General features: G+C 38.2%; 3 pseudogenes across 1 annotated transcript in view; 2 read left to right on the forward strand and 1 right to left on the reverse strand.

Moving 5' to 3' along the window:
* LOC147283214 (diacylglycerol kinase 1-like) overlaps positions 1-8,820 on the forward strand; it is a 9,686-nt pseudogene extending 866 nt beyond the window's left edge. Inside the window, exons 2-9 of the transcript XR_015122931.1 lie at positions 5,213-5,224; positions 6,007-6,137; positions 6,334-6,456; positions 6,541-6,669; positions 7,341-7,427; positions 7,744-7,867; positions 8,420-8,468; positions 8,764-8,820. The product of XR_015122931.1 is annotated as a diacylglycerol kinase 1-like (transcript). The remainder of the gene's footprint in view (positions 1-5,212; positions 5,225-6,006; positions 6,138-6,333; positions 6,457-6,540; positions 6,670-7,340; positions 7,428-7,743; positions 7,868-8,419; positions 8,469-8,763) is intronic.
* Positions 8,821-16,850: 8,030 nt separating this feature from the next.
* On the forward strand, positions 16,851-17,576 carry LOC147283215 (secreted RxLR effector protein 161 pseudogene; annotated as a pseudogene).
* Positions 17,577-19,114: 1,538 nt separating this feature from the next.
* Positions 19,115-20,902, reverse strand: LOC147283216 (pectinesterase pseudogene; annotated as a pseudogene).

A 20,902-nucleotide genomic window follows, 5' to 3' on the forward strand; every position in this document is an offset into this window, starting at 1 on the left:
CTGCCAAGAAGATGAGATCGATAATCAATGCAGACAATGTTGTCGCAGAATCTCTTAAGGCAAGTGCCATGATCTTCATTAGGAAGCATATAGAGGAAGCACTCCAAGTTGAGTACCTCGCTGAAGAGGATCCACGAGCTCTTTGGGTTGCTCTGGAAGAGCGGTTTGACCATCAAAAGACCATTTTCTTGCCTAAAGCAAGACATGATTGGCAGAACATTCGTTTCCAGGATTTCAAATCCGTGAATGAGTATAATTCGGAGATCTGCCGGATCCGGTCGCTCCTCAAATTTTGTGGGGAGGAGCTCACCGAAGCTGACCTATTGGAGAAGACTTTCTCCACCTTCCCTGCCTCCTATTTGGTCTTGCAGCAACAATACAGGGAGAAGAATTTTACCAAGTTCTCGGCATTGATCACCACTCTGTTGCTCGCTGAAAAGAACAACAACTTATTAATGAGAAATGATCAAGCCCGACCTGTCGGTACTAAAGCAGCACCATTGCCTGAAGCAAACGCTGTTACTTATCGCGATTCAAACCGCGAAAGAGGATACCGAGGTCATGAAAAGGGCACAAAGTCTGACCGCCCGAGATATGGAAGGAAAGGTTCTCAGAGGAATGGCCTGTATGACGGAGGCCAACGTGGCCATGGCCCACGTGGTAGAAACCACGGTCCTTCGGCCCTAAGAACTCGAAATGAGAGGAACGCTGGTCCAGCCCGTCGCCACCAGAATCAGAATCAGAATGATCTCTGTTACCGATGTGGAGGAACTGATCACTGGTCCCGCACCTGCCGTGCATCAGCGCAAGCTGTAAATGAGTATCACGCCAGTCGCGGAACTCGAGAGACCAATCTCGTTGAGGGATCATTTCCTATGGATACCACCTTAGAGGTCACTGATTTCCAGACTGCTACTGGACACTTCGAGGACTAGAAACTCGATGACATGGATATGATCGGCGCTTGTGCCGTATTTATTTTCTGAATAATGTTTTTCTTATTCAGATTATTTTGGTGATTTATGATTTGGATTATTTGTTTTGGAAATTTGGTTATGCTCGAATATTATTTAATTCAATTAAGTTATTTTCATACATGTGATCTATTGAATTAAATTTATGAATAAGCATGTTTAGTGGGGAAGTTTGTTGTCTGGCAGACAGTGCTACTACGCACACCATACTTCAAGATCGGAAGTATTTTTCAAACTTATTGCTTACTCATACTTCTGTGACAACCATATCAGGCCAATCCAACCTGATAGAGGGCCATGGCAAAGCCCATTTTTATGTTGTCCAATGGTACTGAATTACCATTAATGAGGCCTTATATTCTCCAAGTTCCAGAAGAACGTTGTTGAGTTATAAGGATATTCGAGCCAACGGTTATCACGTTGAAACCACTGAGGAAAATGGAGTGGAATATCTTTGCATAACCTCCAATTTGTATGGCCAGAAGCGTACATTGGAGAAATTGAAATGTCTATCGAGCGGTCTCTATATGACCACCATTAGATCGATTGAGGCAAATCACATAGTTAACCAGAAGTTAACCAATTCGAGCAGTTTCTTTCTATGGCATGACCGGTTGGGATACCCAGGTCAAAGTATGATGCGCCGTATCCTCAATTCATCACACGGGCATCCCCTTACTAATAAGGATCTTGTGTTTAGTGACACACTATGCCAAACTTGCTCGCTTAGAAAGTTGAATACTAGACCATTATATGCAAAGACTAGTAAAGACTCCATCCTTTTCCTGCAAAGGATACAAGGGAATATTTGTGGACCTATCTAACCACCATGCGGACCATTTAAATATTTTATGGTTTTGGTTGATGCATCGATAAAGTGATCACATGTTACACTATTGTCCACAAGAAACGCTGTTTTTGCTAAACTTCTCTCCCAGAAGGCTCACCACACGGATTATCCTATAAAGTCCAGAAGATTTGATAATGCCGGAGAGTTTACATCGAAAACTTTCGATGATTATTGCATGCCCCTAGGGATTAATGTTGAACATCGAGTTCCCCATGTTCACACCCAGAATGGTCTCGCAGAAGCGTTCATTAAAAGATTACAAATGATCGCACGAACCTTGGTTATGCGCACCAAGCTTCCAATTTCTGCGTGGGGCTATGCAATCTTGCATGCAGCCATGTTGGTCCGGTTGAGGCCCACTGCTACCCAACCTTACTCCGCGTTACAGCTGGTGACTGGGTACGAACTTGACGTTTCGTACTTACGCGTATTTGGGTATGCAGTTTACGTGCCAGTTGCGCCGCTACAACGTACCAAAATGGGTCCTCAACGAACGATGGGCATATATGTCGATTATGAATCCCCATCCATTATACGCTTTTTAGAGCCCTTGATAGGCGATCTCTTTACCGCTAGATTTGCGGATTGTCACTTTGATGAGACAGTCTTCCCGCCGTTAGGGGGAGATATGAACGTCACCGTTCTTGAAGAACGACGTGAATTGACGTGGAATGTCCCCACTATGTCTCATCTCGATCCCCGAACCGCACAATGTGATAGTGAAGTACGGAGAATTCTAGATCTACAGAGTATAACTCATAATATGCCAGACGCATTCTCTGATCTAGCTAAAGTGACGAGATCACATATACCTGCTGCAAATGTTCCTGCAAGGATATCCGTCCCCGAAGAACGTGTCGTCCCAGATGGACGAGGTACAACAATAGTGGCTAACCAGTCATATGTCCCTGCCCAGAAGTGAGGTTGACCACTAGGTTCGATGGACTCTTATCCCCGGAAGAGGATACATTTGGCACAAATGAGTCCCCTTGACATCGCGATCTCAATCGATCCATCTCACGAAATAGTTTCGGATTATGGGTCCGTCCCAGAAGAGACGACGTTGGGGGACGCTCCAACGTTAGAACCCACTCTCGAGAACATAGAGATCTCTATAAATTATGCATGCTTAAGTGAGCTCTGGAATCGAAACGAGATTATCATCGATGATATATTTGTATTCGCGGTAGCTACCGAAATCATAACTAGCGATGACATCGAACCTCACTCCGTTGATGAATGTCAACGTCGAGACGACTGGCCAAAATGGAAAGAAGCAATCCAGGTCGAATTAGATTCCTTGACAAAGAGAAAGGTGTTTGGGCCTGTCGTTCCTGCACCTTCCCCATGTTAAACCTGTAGAATTTAAATGGGTATTTGTAAGGAAGCGTAATGAGAAAAACGAGATTGTGAGATACAAGGCTCGTCTAGTGGCGCAAAGATTTTCTCAATGCCCTGCGATTGATTACGAGGAAGAGTATTCCCCCGTAATGGACGTCATAACGTTCCACTACCTTATCAGTTTGGTAGTTTCCGAAAAACTGAGTATGCAGCTTATGGATGTGGTCACTGCTTATCTCTATGGGGATCTTGATACAGAGATATATATGAAAGTTCCCGAAGGACTTAAGACACCCGATGCAAATAGTTCCAGACCACGGAACACGCTCTCCATTAGTTTGAGGCGTTCACTTTATGGATTGAAACAATCCGGACGGAGGTGGTATAACCGTCTAAGTGAGTATTTGATCGGGATGGGATATGTGAATAATGTTCTATGCCCTTGCGTGTTTATTAAGAACAAGTTCCGGCTTTGCTATTGTAGTTGTTTATGTCGATGACATGAATCTAATTGGTACTCTTGAAGAGATCAAGTAAACAACTAAACACCTGAAGTTGGAATTTGAGATGAAAGATCTTGGGAGAACGAACTTCTGTCTCAGCCTGGAGCTCGAGCACCGTGCAGATGGAATTTTGGTCCATCAATCGAATTACATCCAGAAGATATTAAGGCGCTTTAATGAGGATAAAGCGAAGCCTTCTAGCACGCCCATGATCGTCCGTTGTCTAGATCCTAAGAATAATCCGTTTCATCCCGTAGATGATAACGAAGAGATATTGGCACCAGAAGTCCCATATCTAAGTACAATAGGCGCATTATTGTACTTGTCTCAATGTACTAGACCGGACATATCATTCGCTGTGAACTTGTTAGCTAGATATAGCTCTGCGCCAACACGCCGCCACTGGAATGGAATAAAAGACATTTTCCGCTACCTTAGAGGTACGACGGATATGGGCTTATTCTATCCCTATGCATCAAGGAATGGATCGAACCCCCTCGATCCTCGGAACGATGCCCGCCTTGTTGGATATGCTAACATAGGGTACACTACTAGGAAGTACCCCATTAGATATCACTACATAGATATCAGTTTTAACAAAATTGATATTGTAGAAGTTTTTTATATCAGTTAGATTTTTAGTTTTTTAAAACTGATCTTTAAACACATTTATATATCGCCAAAATTTTAAATCTGATATCTAATTTTTCGGTATAAGTTATTATTCTGTAAAAACCGATATCTAAATTCTTACTGATATCTTTGTTTCAACTAAAAAAAATAAAATAAAAATTTGAAGACTATTACTTAAATTTTTGAACTAATTTCCCAATACTTGAACCCGATACCCTCCTCTCTCAAACACAAACAGAAACACTCTCAAACTTTACTCACCCCAAGCTCTCTCTCTCACACCCTCACTGATCGAGAACACACTCACCGCCCTCGTTCTCTTCAACCTCCGAATCCAATCGCAGAGACAGAGATCGACAGAGACAGATGGAGAGAGAGAAGAATAGCCATGGACGATAGCTGTGCGGTGTGCGGTCTGCTCCCCCTGCGTCGCTCGCCTTCGCTTCATCTGCCAAGACCGCCGATGCTGCATCTTCAAGTCCGAGCCAGCGAAAGAGAAAGAGAGAGCGCGCGGGAGGGAGGGATAGAGAGAGAGAGCGCGCGCGACAAGGAAGGTCAGGTTAGGGTTTTGAAAATCTCAGAAATTGATGGATTGATTGCACAAGGTTAGTGAGCAGCGGGTAAATTGAAGAAATTTTATGCCCTATTTTTCGTTTTTCTTTAATTATAATCCTCCAATTTTGTTTAAGCTACAGTCGAATTAAAAAAGAATAAAAAATACAGAAAAAAAAAAAACCGAAAATGGTGAGTTTGATTTTGGTATATGGCGCATGAGTTTGATTTCGTGTGGCTTATCATTTCTTATCATTTCACAGGAACTCAGGGACTCCTCCCCTCTTCTCCTTCCGCTCTGCCTCCAAATATTTTTTGCTGAGTTTCGGTTCCCGCTCTCTCCCTCTCTTTCTCTAAAGCGGAAACCCAAAGTAAGTTGTTCTTCTTCTCTCTGTCTCTCACTCTCTCTCTGAGCTTCCTCTCGCCAGCACGATTTTTAGGGTTTTTGAAATTTCTGCATTTACTTAATTTTTTTTTTTTAAACATATTGAATATATATATATATATATACATTTGTATATATTTGGGTTTGTGTTGCTTTTGTTGTACGTTTTACGAATATGGTTGTTTGTGAGGGTATGATATATTGGTAGCTGAATAGAATGGAGGAAAGAAGAAGAAAGTTAGTGCTCAAGTGTTTTTTGTTTTTTCAATATGATGACTATTCTACACGAGGCTTGTTTGACTTTGTTAAAATGATAGACGAATCAAGGAAAGGCATACAAGGAATCGGGGGGGCACTTGGTTGATCAATTTGGGGTGAAGTAAATAATGAGTTTGTGGGGTAGATTAAGATACTAGAGGAAAAGGGTGGGTCTGAGTGACTTCAAATTCGTGTTTGGAAGTACTTTGGTCTTTGGTATGATGTGGTTGGTAATTTCTTTTTTAGTTTTATTTTTGGGTTCATAGAATAGTTTTAGAGTCTAAGTGGATGTATCAGATACTGATACTTTCAGAAGGGATTAGATTATCTGTAATCTTCGTTTATTGCATACGCACTTTATTTATATTTTTCATATGTAAATAAATTTTGTTTAAAAGTACATATCTACTTATTAAATACAAATATATGTATGTTTATACATATGTACAATTAACATAATGTACATATGGTAATTGTTTCTGATTCTTTGGATATGCATTTGGGCGGCAGGTTTGAGATCTCAAGTTTGGGCTTCTGTGGTTTGGGTGGTATTTTCATGCAATGGGGCTGTCCTGAACCTCTTGGTTGGGAAAAGCCAGATTGTTGTTTCTCATACTGCTACACCTGCAAGGGTTAAAAGGGTATATATGTTTCCTGCCCAACATCTCTTATTTATTAATTTACTAGCTCTTTGCATATGTTCATTGCCTTTTTTCTCTATGGTCAGATCAATGTTGTTACAATTTTTTAGTTTGAATGCTGGATTGATTATTACTTCAGCACTTGCATTTTAGCACCTATTTTTATGAGCCTGACCTCGAACTAGCTAATTTTTAGGTTTTTGATTTGGGGGAAGAGGCACCCGATAAGGTGCTGGTCCGAATCTATGCCAATCTTGAAAAGCTCCAGCGCAGTGGGGACAAATTCGCTAAAACGATTCAAGAGAAATTGAGAATAATTGTGAGTCAAATTATAATCAACACTAATGCTGTGAGTTTTTTTTTTTCACTCTTTATTCCTTCTGACATGTACCAAGCCCTCTAGGTTGCAGGTGGTGATGGAACTGCTGGCTGGCTTCTTGGAGTTGTTTCTGATCTCAAATTATCTCACTCACCACCAATAGCAATGGTACCCTTGGGAACTGGAAACAATCTCTCATTTGCATTTGGCTGGGTAGGGAATTTTCTGTCCCAATAGCTTCATGTTCTAGAATTGTCTATATAATCTTTTGTATGACTGGTTGAGCTTTCATGTATGCACACCACAATATGTTTTGTTAATACGCAGGCGGTTAGTAGTTAGCAATATGATTGCGCTCATCTCTTGTTGAGACTTGTACTTGTATTTCATGTCTTTCTGTATTGTGAAGTGGGGCAAATCAGATTTGCACAGTTTGAGTCAAGTAACTTCTGTGTGTGTGGGTATTTCTTATCTTTGTGTTTTTCTTGTCTTCATATATCATTTAGATTGAAGAGCAATTTTCTAATATATTGTATACAAAAGATTATAACTATCTTTGGAATTCAACTTGTTAATACACTCTCTGAAAGTGGCATATCCTACTATCCTTCTTGTACACATAATTTTCTTCTTAATCCTTTGTATTAGTCTCTAAAATCTCATATTTTTCTTACAAGTAGATGTTCATCTTACCAAAAAGTTTCTCCATTTCTTGATTCAAGACACAATATCTGCCAGCAAGGCTTAAGTAGTGTTGCCATGTTTGAACTTGATTCAAGTTTAATTGTTTTGATAATAATTATATAATTTTCATGGGTAATGTAAGTAGTGCAGCCATTGATCACCTGATTTGTGCATGAATGACATGTTGTTTGCTAATGCAGGGGAAGAAGAATCCCAGGACAGATCGTCATGCTGTTTATTTCATTTTTGGATCAAGTAAAGAAAGCCAAGGAAATGAAAATAGACAGGTATTACAGCCAACATTATTTGTTTTTACATTTCAGTAATTGTAAATTCCAAGCATCGTAGATTCACAGTACTGCTGCCTAGATGACTCAGATCTCATCATTTTAAATCATCTCCTTGGTGTTTTATTTTTTGTATATCATAAATTTACCTTTCTCCCGATGCAGTTTTGGAGTACTAGTTCATTCCTGACTAATTTATTCATTTCCCTTGTCTTTTAGATCATTTATTCATCTTCTTGCAAGTTTCACCATTGTTTTTTTATTTTTTAAATAAATGCAAATTCTGAATTTTTTTACCTTCTTCATCCTGATATAGCTGGCACATTCTCATGAGGATGAGGGCTCCAAAAGGAGATTCGTGTGATCCCATTGCACCTCTTGAGCTACCACATTCTTTGCATGCATTTGGCCGTGTCTCTGATAAAGACGAGCTGAACATGGTAACCATCCTTTTTCTCAATATATCTGTCTCAGTTAAATGTTTAAGCCAAAAGAACCACTTCCATGGATTACCATGCAGATAAAATAAGTTTCTTTTCTAATTAAGTCAAGCTATGTTTCAACAGTGGGGCCACCTTGCTTTGGTGGCCGATTTTTTCTGAAGAACAAATCAAAGATGGATAGTTTTTTAAATCTAATGGGTTTAGTGCTGAATTTAGCTGTGACAGTGTTGCCTATCACTAGCATATGATTGCACAAGGACCTGATTTCTAATTACTTTTAAATTCTTGCTATGTTCTGTCGTCAACCTATATGACCAAATCGAGTTACCCTTTTGCTTTCAATTTGTATGCACTCATTCTAAGTTCCCACATTTCAACCCAAATAATCTTAGTAATCAGGAAAATGCAACCAACTGATATGAAAATGCTTCATGTCAAAGTGTTACTTTGAAATGCTTGATGTTCCTTTTGTGAAAGTTCCAAGCTCTCCTCTCTCTTGTTTTAGATAAGTTCTGCTTTTTTACACATGCAAATGTTTGTGCTTTGCAGGAAGGTCACCATACATTTCGTGGGGGGTTTTGGAATTACTTCAGTATGGGTAAGAATTCTTCCCTTGAAGTCCTGTCAAGTATTTTGAACCTTAAATCTGCAAATTATCTGCTTCATTCTAGAAAATATCTCATTTTGTGAGTCCATTTGAATCCCACCATTGTCACTTGTCAGTTATAATATTTTTGAATTCAATCAGAAGTTGTAAAATACAATCAGAAGTTTGTTATACATTTGTTGTGGTTAGAAGTTTTTTTAGTGTTGCTAGCTGCTTTGGTCCTATGACAATTTTCAACTATATGTGGATAATGTGCCAATGTGATGAGTTCTTTTAATAATTGCAGGCTTTTGAGGAAGTTGAGCTCCCTAGGCTAAAGAAAGAGACCCCAAGTATTACACTCTCAATAAAAGGACATGATATATGGAAACTGTGGAAGTAATCTTCAGAATTTTATGGACCAAGGAATATTACTGTATAGTTAGGTAACTTTTATCTATGTAAATGAATCCTTTTAATTTTGCTTATATTAAATATGTATTGGTTTTGGATAATAATTATCAATTAGTCATAGGTGTGCATAATTTAGAACTAGTCATATATGCCTTATATTTTGTGTAGATTTTTGAAGTTGCTTAGGGGGTTATATATGGATTATGGTTATCCCTACTTGTAGAGGGATTTGTAATTCTTTTTTGTTAACTTGAATATGGGTTGAAATTGGATGTTGGAAATGTATGAGAATGTTGGATGAAATTTATGGAAGCATTTAAATTGCACAAATTGGCAGGAAAAATTAATATCTAACAACCCATTTTATTTTATTTTTTTTAATTCAAAAACATTTACAATATCAGTTAAACACTGATATCTAATGTGTATTAAATCTGATATTTATACAGGTATATATATCGAAATAACAAATAACATCGATATATAATGTTATTTTTATTTCACATTCTAACTTAAACATGATGTTTAAGAGACTTATAATATCTAAAACAACGAACAAACAGATATCTAATGTGTACATATATATCGGTTTTAGTTACAAATTCGATGTGTTAAAAATATTATATATCGCTTTGATAAAAAAAGTGATGTAACAACCTACCAAATATAGCTTTTGATGAGTTTATAATATCGAAAAATAGAACCAAACAGATATTTAATATACCTTTTAATGTCAGTTCTTGAAAAAATAATGATATTGAAAGTATATTACATATCGAAATCCGTTCATTTAGATAGCGGAAACTTGAAAATTCGATATATATTATTTATTAACAATATCGGATATTTAACAAATAGGATGTCTAATTTGATATAGACATCGGCCCAAAACTGATATTAAAAATAGGGTACATTAGATATCACGTCTGCCCTTATCGGTCGCAAACCTAATAGACATCAGTGTTCCACTGATATCTAATGGGGTATTTCCTAGTAGTGGTATCTATCAGACCCGCACAAGGCGCGTTCTCAAACTGGTTACGTCTTTACCATTGGGAATACAGCAATATCTTGGAGGTCAACGAAACAGACCCTTGTTGCTACCTCTTCGAATCATGCTGAGATTATAGCCCTTCACGAAGCAGTTCGTGAATGTATATGGCTGAGAGCAGTTTCCAAACATGTTCGAAGTACGTGTGGGCTGAATTCCACCACTGATGAACCAACGATTATCTATGAGGATAATGCCGCTTGCATCGAGCAGATGAAGACGGGTTTCATCAAAGGAGACAACACCAAGCATATTGCACCGAAGTTCTTCTTCAATCAACAGCAACAAGAGCATCAGATGATTGAAGTCAAGCAGATCCGATCTCAAGACAACCATGCAGACCTCTTTACCAAGTCACTACCAAAGTCCACGTTCTTGATGCATGTTCGAGGTATTGGTTTGCGTAGATTGGCTGATTTACCTAGTATGTAATCTTCAGGGGGAGTCGACATCAGGGAGAGTATCCCGAAGCATACTCACTTGACCATCGTGTACTCTTTTGTCCTTCGTCCAGGGTTATTTTGTCCCACTGGGTTTTGTTACCTGGCAAGGTTTTAATGAGGCACATCTTGGCATGGTCACCCTACTCATACTACATTCTGAAGATGTGTTGATCTGATATATATGCATTTGCTCATCTTTTCCCTTCGACCACGGGTTTCTCCCATTGGGTTTACCTGGCAAGGTTTTGGTGTAGCAACTCTAATGCACCCCGCTCCCATAGACATACTATTTGCCTATGATCCAGAAGATATGACTTCACCTACTTTCGAGGTTCTGATGCGACTACTCCACACTCAAGCGCGTTGCACTCTTTTTCCTTCGACCAAGGTTGTTTTTGTTCCCACAGGGTTTTTATTACTTGGCAAGGTTTTAACGAGGCAACTTAGAAGCGCATAGCAGAGACAACACTAATGACATGGAATATCCAAGGGGGAGTGTTGTAAATATATTGTTATATGTGGCTATTCCTGTAATTAGTTGTAGGGGCATACTAGTAAATATTCTAAACCTAGTAAACCCTACCTCTATATAAGGATATTTATAAGATGACGACTGATATATTTTCTCTCTGCCTCCTTTTCCACAAACCCTAATCTCTACATACTTTTACAACAAAAAGGAAGATTTGCTTTATTTATCAAATTTCCATATTGAAAATGTTAGGTAAGCATTAGCCATTAAGCGAAGTGAAAACGAGTGTGGCCCTACATTTATTTTTCTTGTAAGAAGGTTCTTGGGGTAAAGGTAGCTTTTTGTTAGATATGTTAACTCGTCCCCTTCTCGGACCAAAACAAAAAAACAAAAAAGAAACTTGTCCCCTTCAGTCCAGACAGTTTTGGGTCCAGAGATTTGCATTTGCACCATATCTTTTGGGCTTTGCTCATAGCCTTGTATATTTCATCAATATCATCTGTTAATCTGAAGTAGACCAAAATATTTCTTTTTTTCTTTCTAAAAAACACCATTAGTACTATGGTTGAAATGCCCTATATGTTCTTTTACTTGTTTTGTTATGTTATTGGAGAATAGCTGTGTGTTAAGGATGCGAGAATTTAAGATTCTAACTTCAAGTTAAGTAATTAAGTAACATCAATAGTGACAGGTGGGATTTATGAGGGAAATGTTATTCCACATTTGAACTCAAAAGGGAGCTCTCTCTCTCTCTCTCTCTCTCTCTCTCTCTCAATTTGAGGCTCTTAGCATTTATTTTGTTAGAAAATTAGGCAATCAATTATGGATATTGTTATCTTTATAATGTCTAAGTTAAGAGATAACATATTAATGAAATCCACTTGTTTGTGTGGGGCAAGCCCTCTCTTGGATGAGGAGAGATAATGATGATGAGTGGTGTTATCATACCAAGTTGCGAAAGGTCAGTTTATAATTTTTTTTTTTTTCAATTTAAGGTATATTTAATTTGGATTTTAAAGGAATTATAGATTGTTATAGATTCTCATTAATTTCCATAGATTCCACATAATTCTATATAAAATTTAATGAACTTTTTTTGAACTTTTATATATATAGAGTTTCAAGGGCCTTCCAATAAGTGATCCCTCATTAAGTGTTAAATGAGGAATTCCCCTGTGGGGCTCACACGAGTCGTTTTGTGTCAATCAAAACCGTCCATTTTTTACATCTCTATTGATAGATTATCCCTATAAAAAATCAGCTAAATTGGAGACCATTAAGATATCTAATTTGAATCAAACAAATGGACGAACAACAAGTTCGTCTATAAACACCTAAACTTTGTTTGCTTAATCAAACGGATAAACGGTTTCCGATTTGGTTGATTTTTGCAAAGATGATCTATCAATAAAGATGTAAAAAATAAACGGTTCGAATCGACACAAAACGACATGTGTGAGCCCCACAGGGGATCCCTTATTTAACACTAATGGTACAAAACTAAATCTCTCAAATACAAATTCTAAATTCAACTCCAAAATGGCACAAAGCCAACAAAGTCAAATTATTCAATGAACTACGTTCGGTTTGATTTCATCAAGGATACGTAGGCAACCTATATCTAAATTTAGGTACAAGCACAATAAATCCAAATCTCTCAAAATCTCAATGAACTACATTCGGTTTGATCCTGTCATGGGTATGTAGGCAACCTACCAAAATTTAGGTGCAACCTCAACCAAATCAAATCCGTTCAAATTTCCTAAAAATTAATTACATACACAAAAGTCACAAATTAATTTCTCAAGTCAAATCCAAGGGTCCTAAACCCTACTCAAATTACACAAATCACTATCCAAACTACACAAGCCTTTTAAATGGGTCATTCATCCATTTAAAATCCAAAATCTTGGAACTACGTGTGGTTTGATTCTTCAATAGATACATAGGCAACCTAAAAATGGGTGCAACCGCAGTTGAAAACAAACTTCAAACACTTAACCGAAATTCCTTGAATTTAACTAAAAAATTCCTTTCAATAGGTCTTTCACCTATTGAAAATCCAAATACTCACAAAGTGATCTGTTGGTTTCATTGCAAATTGGAATCAAAGGATATTCTCTTGAGTCAAGGAATTGTAATTAAGAGATGTACTACATCTTGAATGAGTCGTACCCAAAATAATAAAACCCTTATTCCTTAAATGAATTTAGGTGAAATTATATTTGGTAATATTATTATTTATTTACAATTTTTGTTCAACACCACAATACAAATTTTGATGATTTTTGAGTTACAGTCCATAAACGTTGGGTCAACTGGAATTAAGAAACTGTTAAAATTAATAATGTATTTTCTGTAGTTTAGTTTTTTCTACAGGCAATCGTGATTTTTCCTAAAGGGTATTAGTTGTGTCTTTTAGTATTTAGATACATCTTTTGGTTTAATTCAATAGTTGTGTCCTTTCATGAAGAAGTGTATTTGTAACTATAAATAAGCCAACAATGTGGCATATTGGATATATGAAATTTATCAATTAACTATATATATTCTCTCTGTTTTTCATAACTTCCTACAATATATTATAGTTGTATAACCTTTCCCCCAACAAATTTGGTATCAGAGCAAATCGATCCTGCCACTGTATTAACAATGGCAACAAGTTCAAATTCCTCAAGCATTGGCAATATCCATAATTTAATACCCATCTTTGACGGAGAGAACTACCAATATTGGAGTCTACAAATGAAGACTCTGTTCATCTCCCAAGATCTTTGGGATATTATACAAGATGGCTGTGTGGAACCGGAAACTTCATCAAAAGAAAAAGAGTCACCAGAAAAGCAGCAAGCTTACAAGGAAAATAAGAAAAAAGATGCCAAGGCTTTGTTCCTAATTCAACAAGGAGTGAGCAAAAATCTTTTTCCGAGATTATTATCTGCTGCAAGATCAAAGGACGCTTGGGATATACTCAAAATTGAGTTCCAAGGTTCAGAAAAAGTGATTACCATCAAACTCCAATCTTTGTGGCGGGAGTTTGATAACTTACTTATGAAGGACAATGAATCCATTCAAGCATTCTTCACAAGAGTTTCTGGAATTATAAACCAAATCAGAAGTTATGGTGATATAATTCCAGACAAGAAAATTGTTGAGAAAATCTTAAGAAGCCTACCACCAAAATATGATCATGTCGTTGCAGCAATAGAAGAGTCAAAGGATCTATCTGTATTTTCGCTACATGAACTTGTAGTATCATTGGAAGCACATGAAAAGAGGATCAACAGGTCTACAGATCAATCCTTGGAGCAAGCTTTTCAATCCAAATTGAATTCGAAGGAGAAAGAAGGCAGACAAAAAGGAGGAGACTTTCAAAAATATCAAAATGGAAGAAACAAGAATTATGGTCATAGAAACTTCAATAAAGGAAGTAGCAGCCACAATAATCAACAAGGAAGCAGCAATTCAAATCATCAAACTGGAAAATCAGATTTTCAATGCTTTGTTTGCAAAAAGTATGGGCACAAAATTGCAGACTGTCGATATAAGTGTACCTGATGCAAAATACCCAACCATTCACAAAGAGATTGCAGATATCAGAAAAATAATGAAGCAAATTTCACTGAAAGTATGATTCTCAAGAGCAATTATTTTATACATGTCTCAGTTCTCATCAAGAGTCACAAGATATATGGTATGTGGATAGCGGGTGCAGCAACCATATGACAGGAAATAAACAATGTTTCGTCAAGTTAGAGGAACAAGTGAATTCACAAGTTAAGCTTGGAGATGGAAAACTACATAACGTGGAAGGAAAGGGTATCATCTCTGTGGAAACAAATGGAGGTACATCAAAACTTATACATGATGTGCTCTATGTTCCTAATTTGGCTCAAAATTTATTAAGTGTGGGACAACTATTACAAAGAGGTTTTTTGGTGAAATTTGAAGATAATTGCTGTATTATATGTGAAAAGAAGAATAACTCTCTTGTGGCTAAGATTAACATGACAGCAAACAAAGTTTTTCCGCTGATCATGACATCCAAAGAAAACTATGTTTTTAAAACAGAAAAGATTGAAGGATCTTTGTTATGGCATCAACGATATGGCCATTTGAATCAAAGAAGCTTGCAGCTACTACACCAAAGAAGTATGGTAGTTGGTCTTCCCACCATTAATGGTGAAAAGGAAGTTTGTGAAGGATGTATTTTTGGAAAATTCCACCGGTTACCATTCACACAATCAACCTGGAAAGCAAGAGCACCCCTTGAGTTAGTTCATGCAGACATTTGCGGACCAACTCGCATTCCATCCTTCAATCACAAAAGGTACTTCATTCTGTTCGTAGATGATTTTTCAAGGATGATGTGGGTTTATTTTTTAGAACATAAGTCAGAAGCATTTTCTATATTCAAGCAATTCACAGCTTTTGGAGAAAAGCAAAGTGGTCACAATCTGAAAGTATTAAGAACTGATCGTGGTGGAGAGTTTACATCAAATGAATTTTCTGAATTTTGCAAAAGCAATGGTATTAAAAGAGAAATGACAGCCGGGTACACCCCACAACAAAACGGAGTTGCCGAAAGAAGAAATCGTACCATTGTCGAAATGGCAAGAAGCATGCTGAAGGCAAAAAGTCTGCCAAATGAATTTTGGGCTGAAGCTATTCATACAGCTGTCTTCATACTCAATAGATCCCCAACCAAAGCAGTTAAAGACATGACTCCATTCGAAGCATGGCATGGTTTTAAGCCGAAGGTAGATTTCTTTAAGGTATTTGGCTGTGTTGCATATGCACATATTCCTTCTCAAAAGAGAGAAAAATTTGATGAAAAAGGAGAAAAATACATCTTCGTGGGATATAGCGACCAGTCCAAAGCATACAGATTGATTGATCCAAGAACTAACAAATTGGTAATCTCTAGAGATGTTATTTTTGATGAACTCAAGGCTTGGAGATGGACGAATGAGCATACTGATATACCAAGAGTTTTCGAAGAATCAGAAACATCAAATGTAGAAGAAATTCCGCTGCATGAAGAAGAAAATTCACTGCCTCAAACTCCAATATCAAGTACAAGATCAGGTTCGTCCACTTCTCATTCCATTGAATCTTCACCAGATTCAACTCCAAGACCAAACAAGAATTACCGATCATTGGAAGACATCTATGAATCTTGTGATGTTGCTTTAAGTGCAATAGAACCTCAAAAATTTGAAGATGCTGTAAAAGAAAAGATTTGGCAGGATGCAATGGATGAAGAAATGAGAGTGATCAAGAATAATAAAACATGGGAGCTTGTGGAGCGGCCAAAGTCAAAAGACATCATTGGACTCAAATGGATTTTCAAAACAAAGTTTAATGAAGATGGATCAATCCAAAAACACAAGGCTCGTTTGGTTGCTAAAGGATACTCACAACAACCAGGAATTGATTTTAATGAAACATTTGCTCCTGTGGTTCGAATGGAGACTATAAGAACAGTTTTGGCATTGGCTGCACAATTGAAGACACAGGTTTATCAATTAGATGTCAAATCGGCATTTTTGAATGGTGAACTAGAAGAAGAAGTCTATGTCGAGCAACCGCAAGGATATGTTGAGAAAGGAAAAGAAGAAAAAGTTTGTCGACTTCGGAAAGCCTTATATGGCTTGAAGCAAGCACCAAGAGCATGGAATAGCAAAATTGATCATTACTTTCGTCAAAGTGGTTTTAGAAGAAGTTCAAGTGAGCCATCACTCTATCTCAAGAAAAAAGGTGCACATGATTTTATTATTTTGTGTCTTTATGTTGATGATTTAATCTATACAAGCACAAATCCAAGGATGGCAGAAGATTTTAAGAAGGCTATGATGAAGGAATTCGAAATGACGGACTTGGGCAATATGAGATTTTTCCTAGGAATGCAGGTTCAACAATCAAGTGAAGGAATATTTATCTCTTAAGAAAAATATGCAGAAAATCTATTGAAGAAATTTAGTATGTTGAACTGCAAACCAATGGAAACTCCAATGGCAATAAATTTGAGGCTTTCAAGCAATGATGGAGCACCAAAAGCTGATGCATCTTTGTATAAAAGTTTGGTTGGCTCATTGATTTATTTGACAAATACAAGGCCCGATATTGTTCATGCCGTAAGTATGGTATCTAGATTCATGAGTGAGCCAAGTAATCAACATTTTTCTGCAGCAAAAAGAATTCTCAGATATGTTCAAGGAACCAAAGGATATGGAATTTTGTATACACAAGAAAAGGAAAGCAACTTAGTTGGATTCACTGATAGTGATTGGGCAGGTTCAATAGATGATAGAAAGAGCACCTCTGGCCATGTATTTTTCTTAGGTTGCAAGGCTATTTCATGGTCATCTAAGAAGCAGAGTACAGTGGCGTTATCTTCCGCAGAAGCTGAATATATATCAGCCACAAGTGCAGCATGTGAAGCAGTGTGGTTAAGAAGAATTTTAGGAGATCTTCATCAAGAACAGAATTTTCCAACTGATGTTTACTGTGATAATATGTCAACAATTGCTATGACAAAGAACCCAGTATTTCATAGCAGATCAAAGCATATAGAACTCCGTCATCATTTTATCAGAAAGTTAGTGGAAGATAAAGAAATTGAAATGAAGTTCTGCAGCACTAATGAGCAGTTAGCAGATATATTCACCAAAGCACTTCCAAGAGAGAAATTCTATTGGTTTCGAGATAAGTTAAATGTGCAAGAGAAAATGCATTAAAGGGGAGTGTTAAAATTAATAATGTATTTTCTGTAGTTTAGTTTTTTCTACAGGCAATCGTGATTTTTCCTAAAGGGTATTAGTTGTGTCTTTTAGTATTTAGATACATCTTTTGGTTTAATTCAATAGTTGTGTCCTTTCATGAAGAAGTGTATTTGTAACTATAAATAAGCCAACAATGTGGCATATTGGATATATGAAATTTATCAATTAACTATATATATTCTCTCTGTTTTTCATAACTTCCTACAATATATTATAGTTGTATAACCTTTCCCCCAACAGAAACAACCAAAACCCAAAAATTACAAACATTTAAAAATAACATAAAACTATAATGAGAAGGAAATCTAAAACCCACTAGCCACTTCAAAAGATTAAATAGAAATTATGAAAGGCATAGAGAGAGAGAGGGAAGCATAGTTTTATTTGTAGAGTGGTTATATTCTCACCCCCTTATCTTATTTTTCCACCTACATTTTATGAAAATAATAATAATGACAAATTTTTTTTTTTTTTTAAATGACATCAAAGGACTTGACTAAAAAAAATAAAATAAAGATACTTTACTCACTCACTCACTCCCTGCTCACCAACCTCCTTACAACAGTCTAAATTCAATAAACCTTAGAATATCGTCTTCTCTAGTTCCTTTTTCTTATATCATCATTCATTTGAGTATACTATTTTTTGGGTAATTGACAATCAAATGAACATTGGAGAGAACTCTCTTATAAAAAATTTCAAATTTGTTTTTTGTGTAGGACAACCACGCAATGCTCTTTCTTTTTCTCCCCTTTATGGACATTTTTTTTGGTCTTATCTTTATATTGTATACCATGGTATTACCGGCGATGTTTTTTGGTTGGCTACCTATCTTCACTTTAATTAGGATGCTCTCCTTGCTAGCATAGTTGAAAACCTGCAAACAATGGTTCCACATGGAGTTGCTACTGGTGTTTCGATATGGAAACAAATTAAAAATTGATCTACAACTTGGAAGAACAAGTAACAAAGTGAATCCTGCAATGATTCCACTCCTACAAGGCTACAATGGAAGTTTGGGTATATCGTTGAATCATGGTCTTGATATTTTTGGCAATAGCAGAAAAATAATTTTATACCTACAAGGTAAAATTATGTTGGATAAATCTGTCAACAAGGGGGTGAGAATATTAGCATTCTTATTTTCATTCTTTTAAAAATTATAAATATTAAAAGATTGTTTTACCATTTTACCCATATATATTTAATGAAATTTATTTTGATTAAACTTTGAATTAATGAAGGGTATTTTGAATGTTTAACCTTCTTTTCCTTCTCCCTCTATATATATAGATTTTCTTTTTAGAGCAGAAAAAAAAAAAAAAAAGATAAATAGATAATGAAGTGAATGAATGAATTATGAATGGATCAATCTGTCAACAGCTAGCAATGAATAACTTGATGAAGAAGCATGATGAATACATATATAGTCGATCTCTAGCTTGTTGCTGTTGTTCTTCTTCTCCTCTGTGGTTTAATTAGGGCATAATAAGTTAGCCACTAATGAAGCCAGCGTCGAACGGAATACCGGTGGACCTGACCCAATTAGAGCTCAACCATTTACCATTTTTATCTGGCTCGAGTCCTGTAGCGACAGTAAACTGTTGAGCGATCTGCTTGGGCATCTCTCCGACGAAGCCCTTCGGCATTTTCCCATTCTCTGGATACCTCCTCCACTTGACCCTCTTGGACATGTCGACGGTGGATCCTTGGTTCTTGTACTCTCCGAAGAAGGAGTCTTGAGTGTTGGGGCCACCCGTACCTTGCCATTCCAAGTACCCCTCCGGCTTGACAAAGCCTCCGATTACGTTTTCCATGAAAGCCGCCCTTGCATATCTCTTCCACGGCCTCCCCAAGTACACGTTCACCTGGGACCTCGACAGGAGCAGCTTCCGCTCCGCCGTAATCGTGCAGCCGTGGAGTATGATCGCCCCTGGTTCATGCTCTTCCTGCCTCGCTGGAGCAGTAATGAATGCCATGTTCTGGTTCGGAAGATCTGACTTCCTCACAACAATTTGCGACCTCTGGATCACCACAAGAGCATCACCGAAGATGTAGTCCACGTGTCCGGAGATCTTGCAGTCGCGGAAGAAGAGCCGTCCATATTGCAGGTACAAGGTGTCTTGGAATCCGGTTATATGGCAGTTGAAGACGGCGACTGCGTCTGCTCGTACCCGCAGAGCCACGGCCTGTTCTCCCTTTGGACCGGCCTTGTTCTCGAATCCCATGTCCCTGATAATGGTATTGTTTCCATAAATTGTGAAGCTGGCGCTCAGGGATATACTTTTTCCTGTTCCTTTCTCGCTTTCGTTTCCAGTCACGATGGTGCGTCTGGGGCTATCGCCGTAAATGTAGGTGTTTTTCATATCTTTCTCCACCACTACTTGCTCGTCGTACACTCCAGCCTTGACATGGATCACGAATTTTTCACCCTCCTTCAAACGCTTCTGCGGGTGCATCATGAGCGCGTCCTTGATGGACTTGAACTGCCCACTGCCATCTTGGGCAACCACCACGTTCGGTTTCAACCTCCCGTTGTTTTGTTGCGCCATCAACTTCCGGTCTTTGCTAGACAACCACCCCGGCAACCCTCCCCTCTCGCTCTCGTCCACTGCTCCCATCAGACGTCGACGGTTGAGGGCCTTTTCGTTTAACTCCACGCCCAACAGCTTCAGAATGCTCGACACCTCGCCCACAATCGCTAGGGCGTTGTCGGTGATGGCAGTCACGTTCTTGATGCTCCATTTCATGGGGTCATAAACCTTGTGGTCCTCCTCAGGAATGATGTCGAGGCACGTGCCGGAGTAGGTGATGACGGACTTGATCCAGATCTTCAGCTCCAGCAGGCGGTCCTCCATGGTGTGCAAGTCGGCATCACCCACGAACGAGAACACGGCCTGGATGTCGTTAAGGGCTTCCTTAAACATGTCATTGCATTCCTCCAGGGACAGCTTGGTGCGGGTGCCGTTGCTGGCCTCCACCAACAGCGACTCCGACATGTTTAAGGCCTTCTTCGTCTTATCGGAGACGGCCAGCAGTGTGGCCTTCACGTAGTCCTGGAACTGAGCGCTGCTGTTTTGGGCCACGGGGCTGAGGGTTTGCTGGCATTCGGGTTGGTAGTTTGTGTAATTACACATTTGGGTCACCAACTTCATCTGGGAGGAGAGGCTCTCACTTCCAGGCTTGGAGTTCTTTATGTGGACCACTGCCACCACCGCTGCGATGGCCACACCCACCACCAGTAACAGGGATACCCCCGTTATAACGGCTTTATTTACCAT

Source organism: Dryas octopetala, chromosome 6, assembly GCF_963921425.1.
Source record: "Dryas octopetala chromosome 6, drDryOcto1.1, whole genome shotgun sequence".
In the NCBI taxonomy this organism is placed as follows: domain Eukaryota; kingdom Viridiplantae; phylum Streptophyta; class Magnoliopsida; order Rosales; family Rosaceae; genus Dryas; species Dryas octopetala.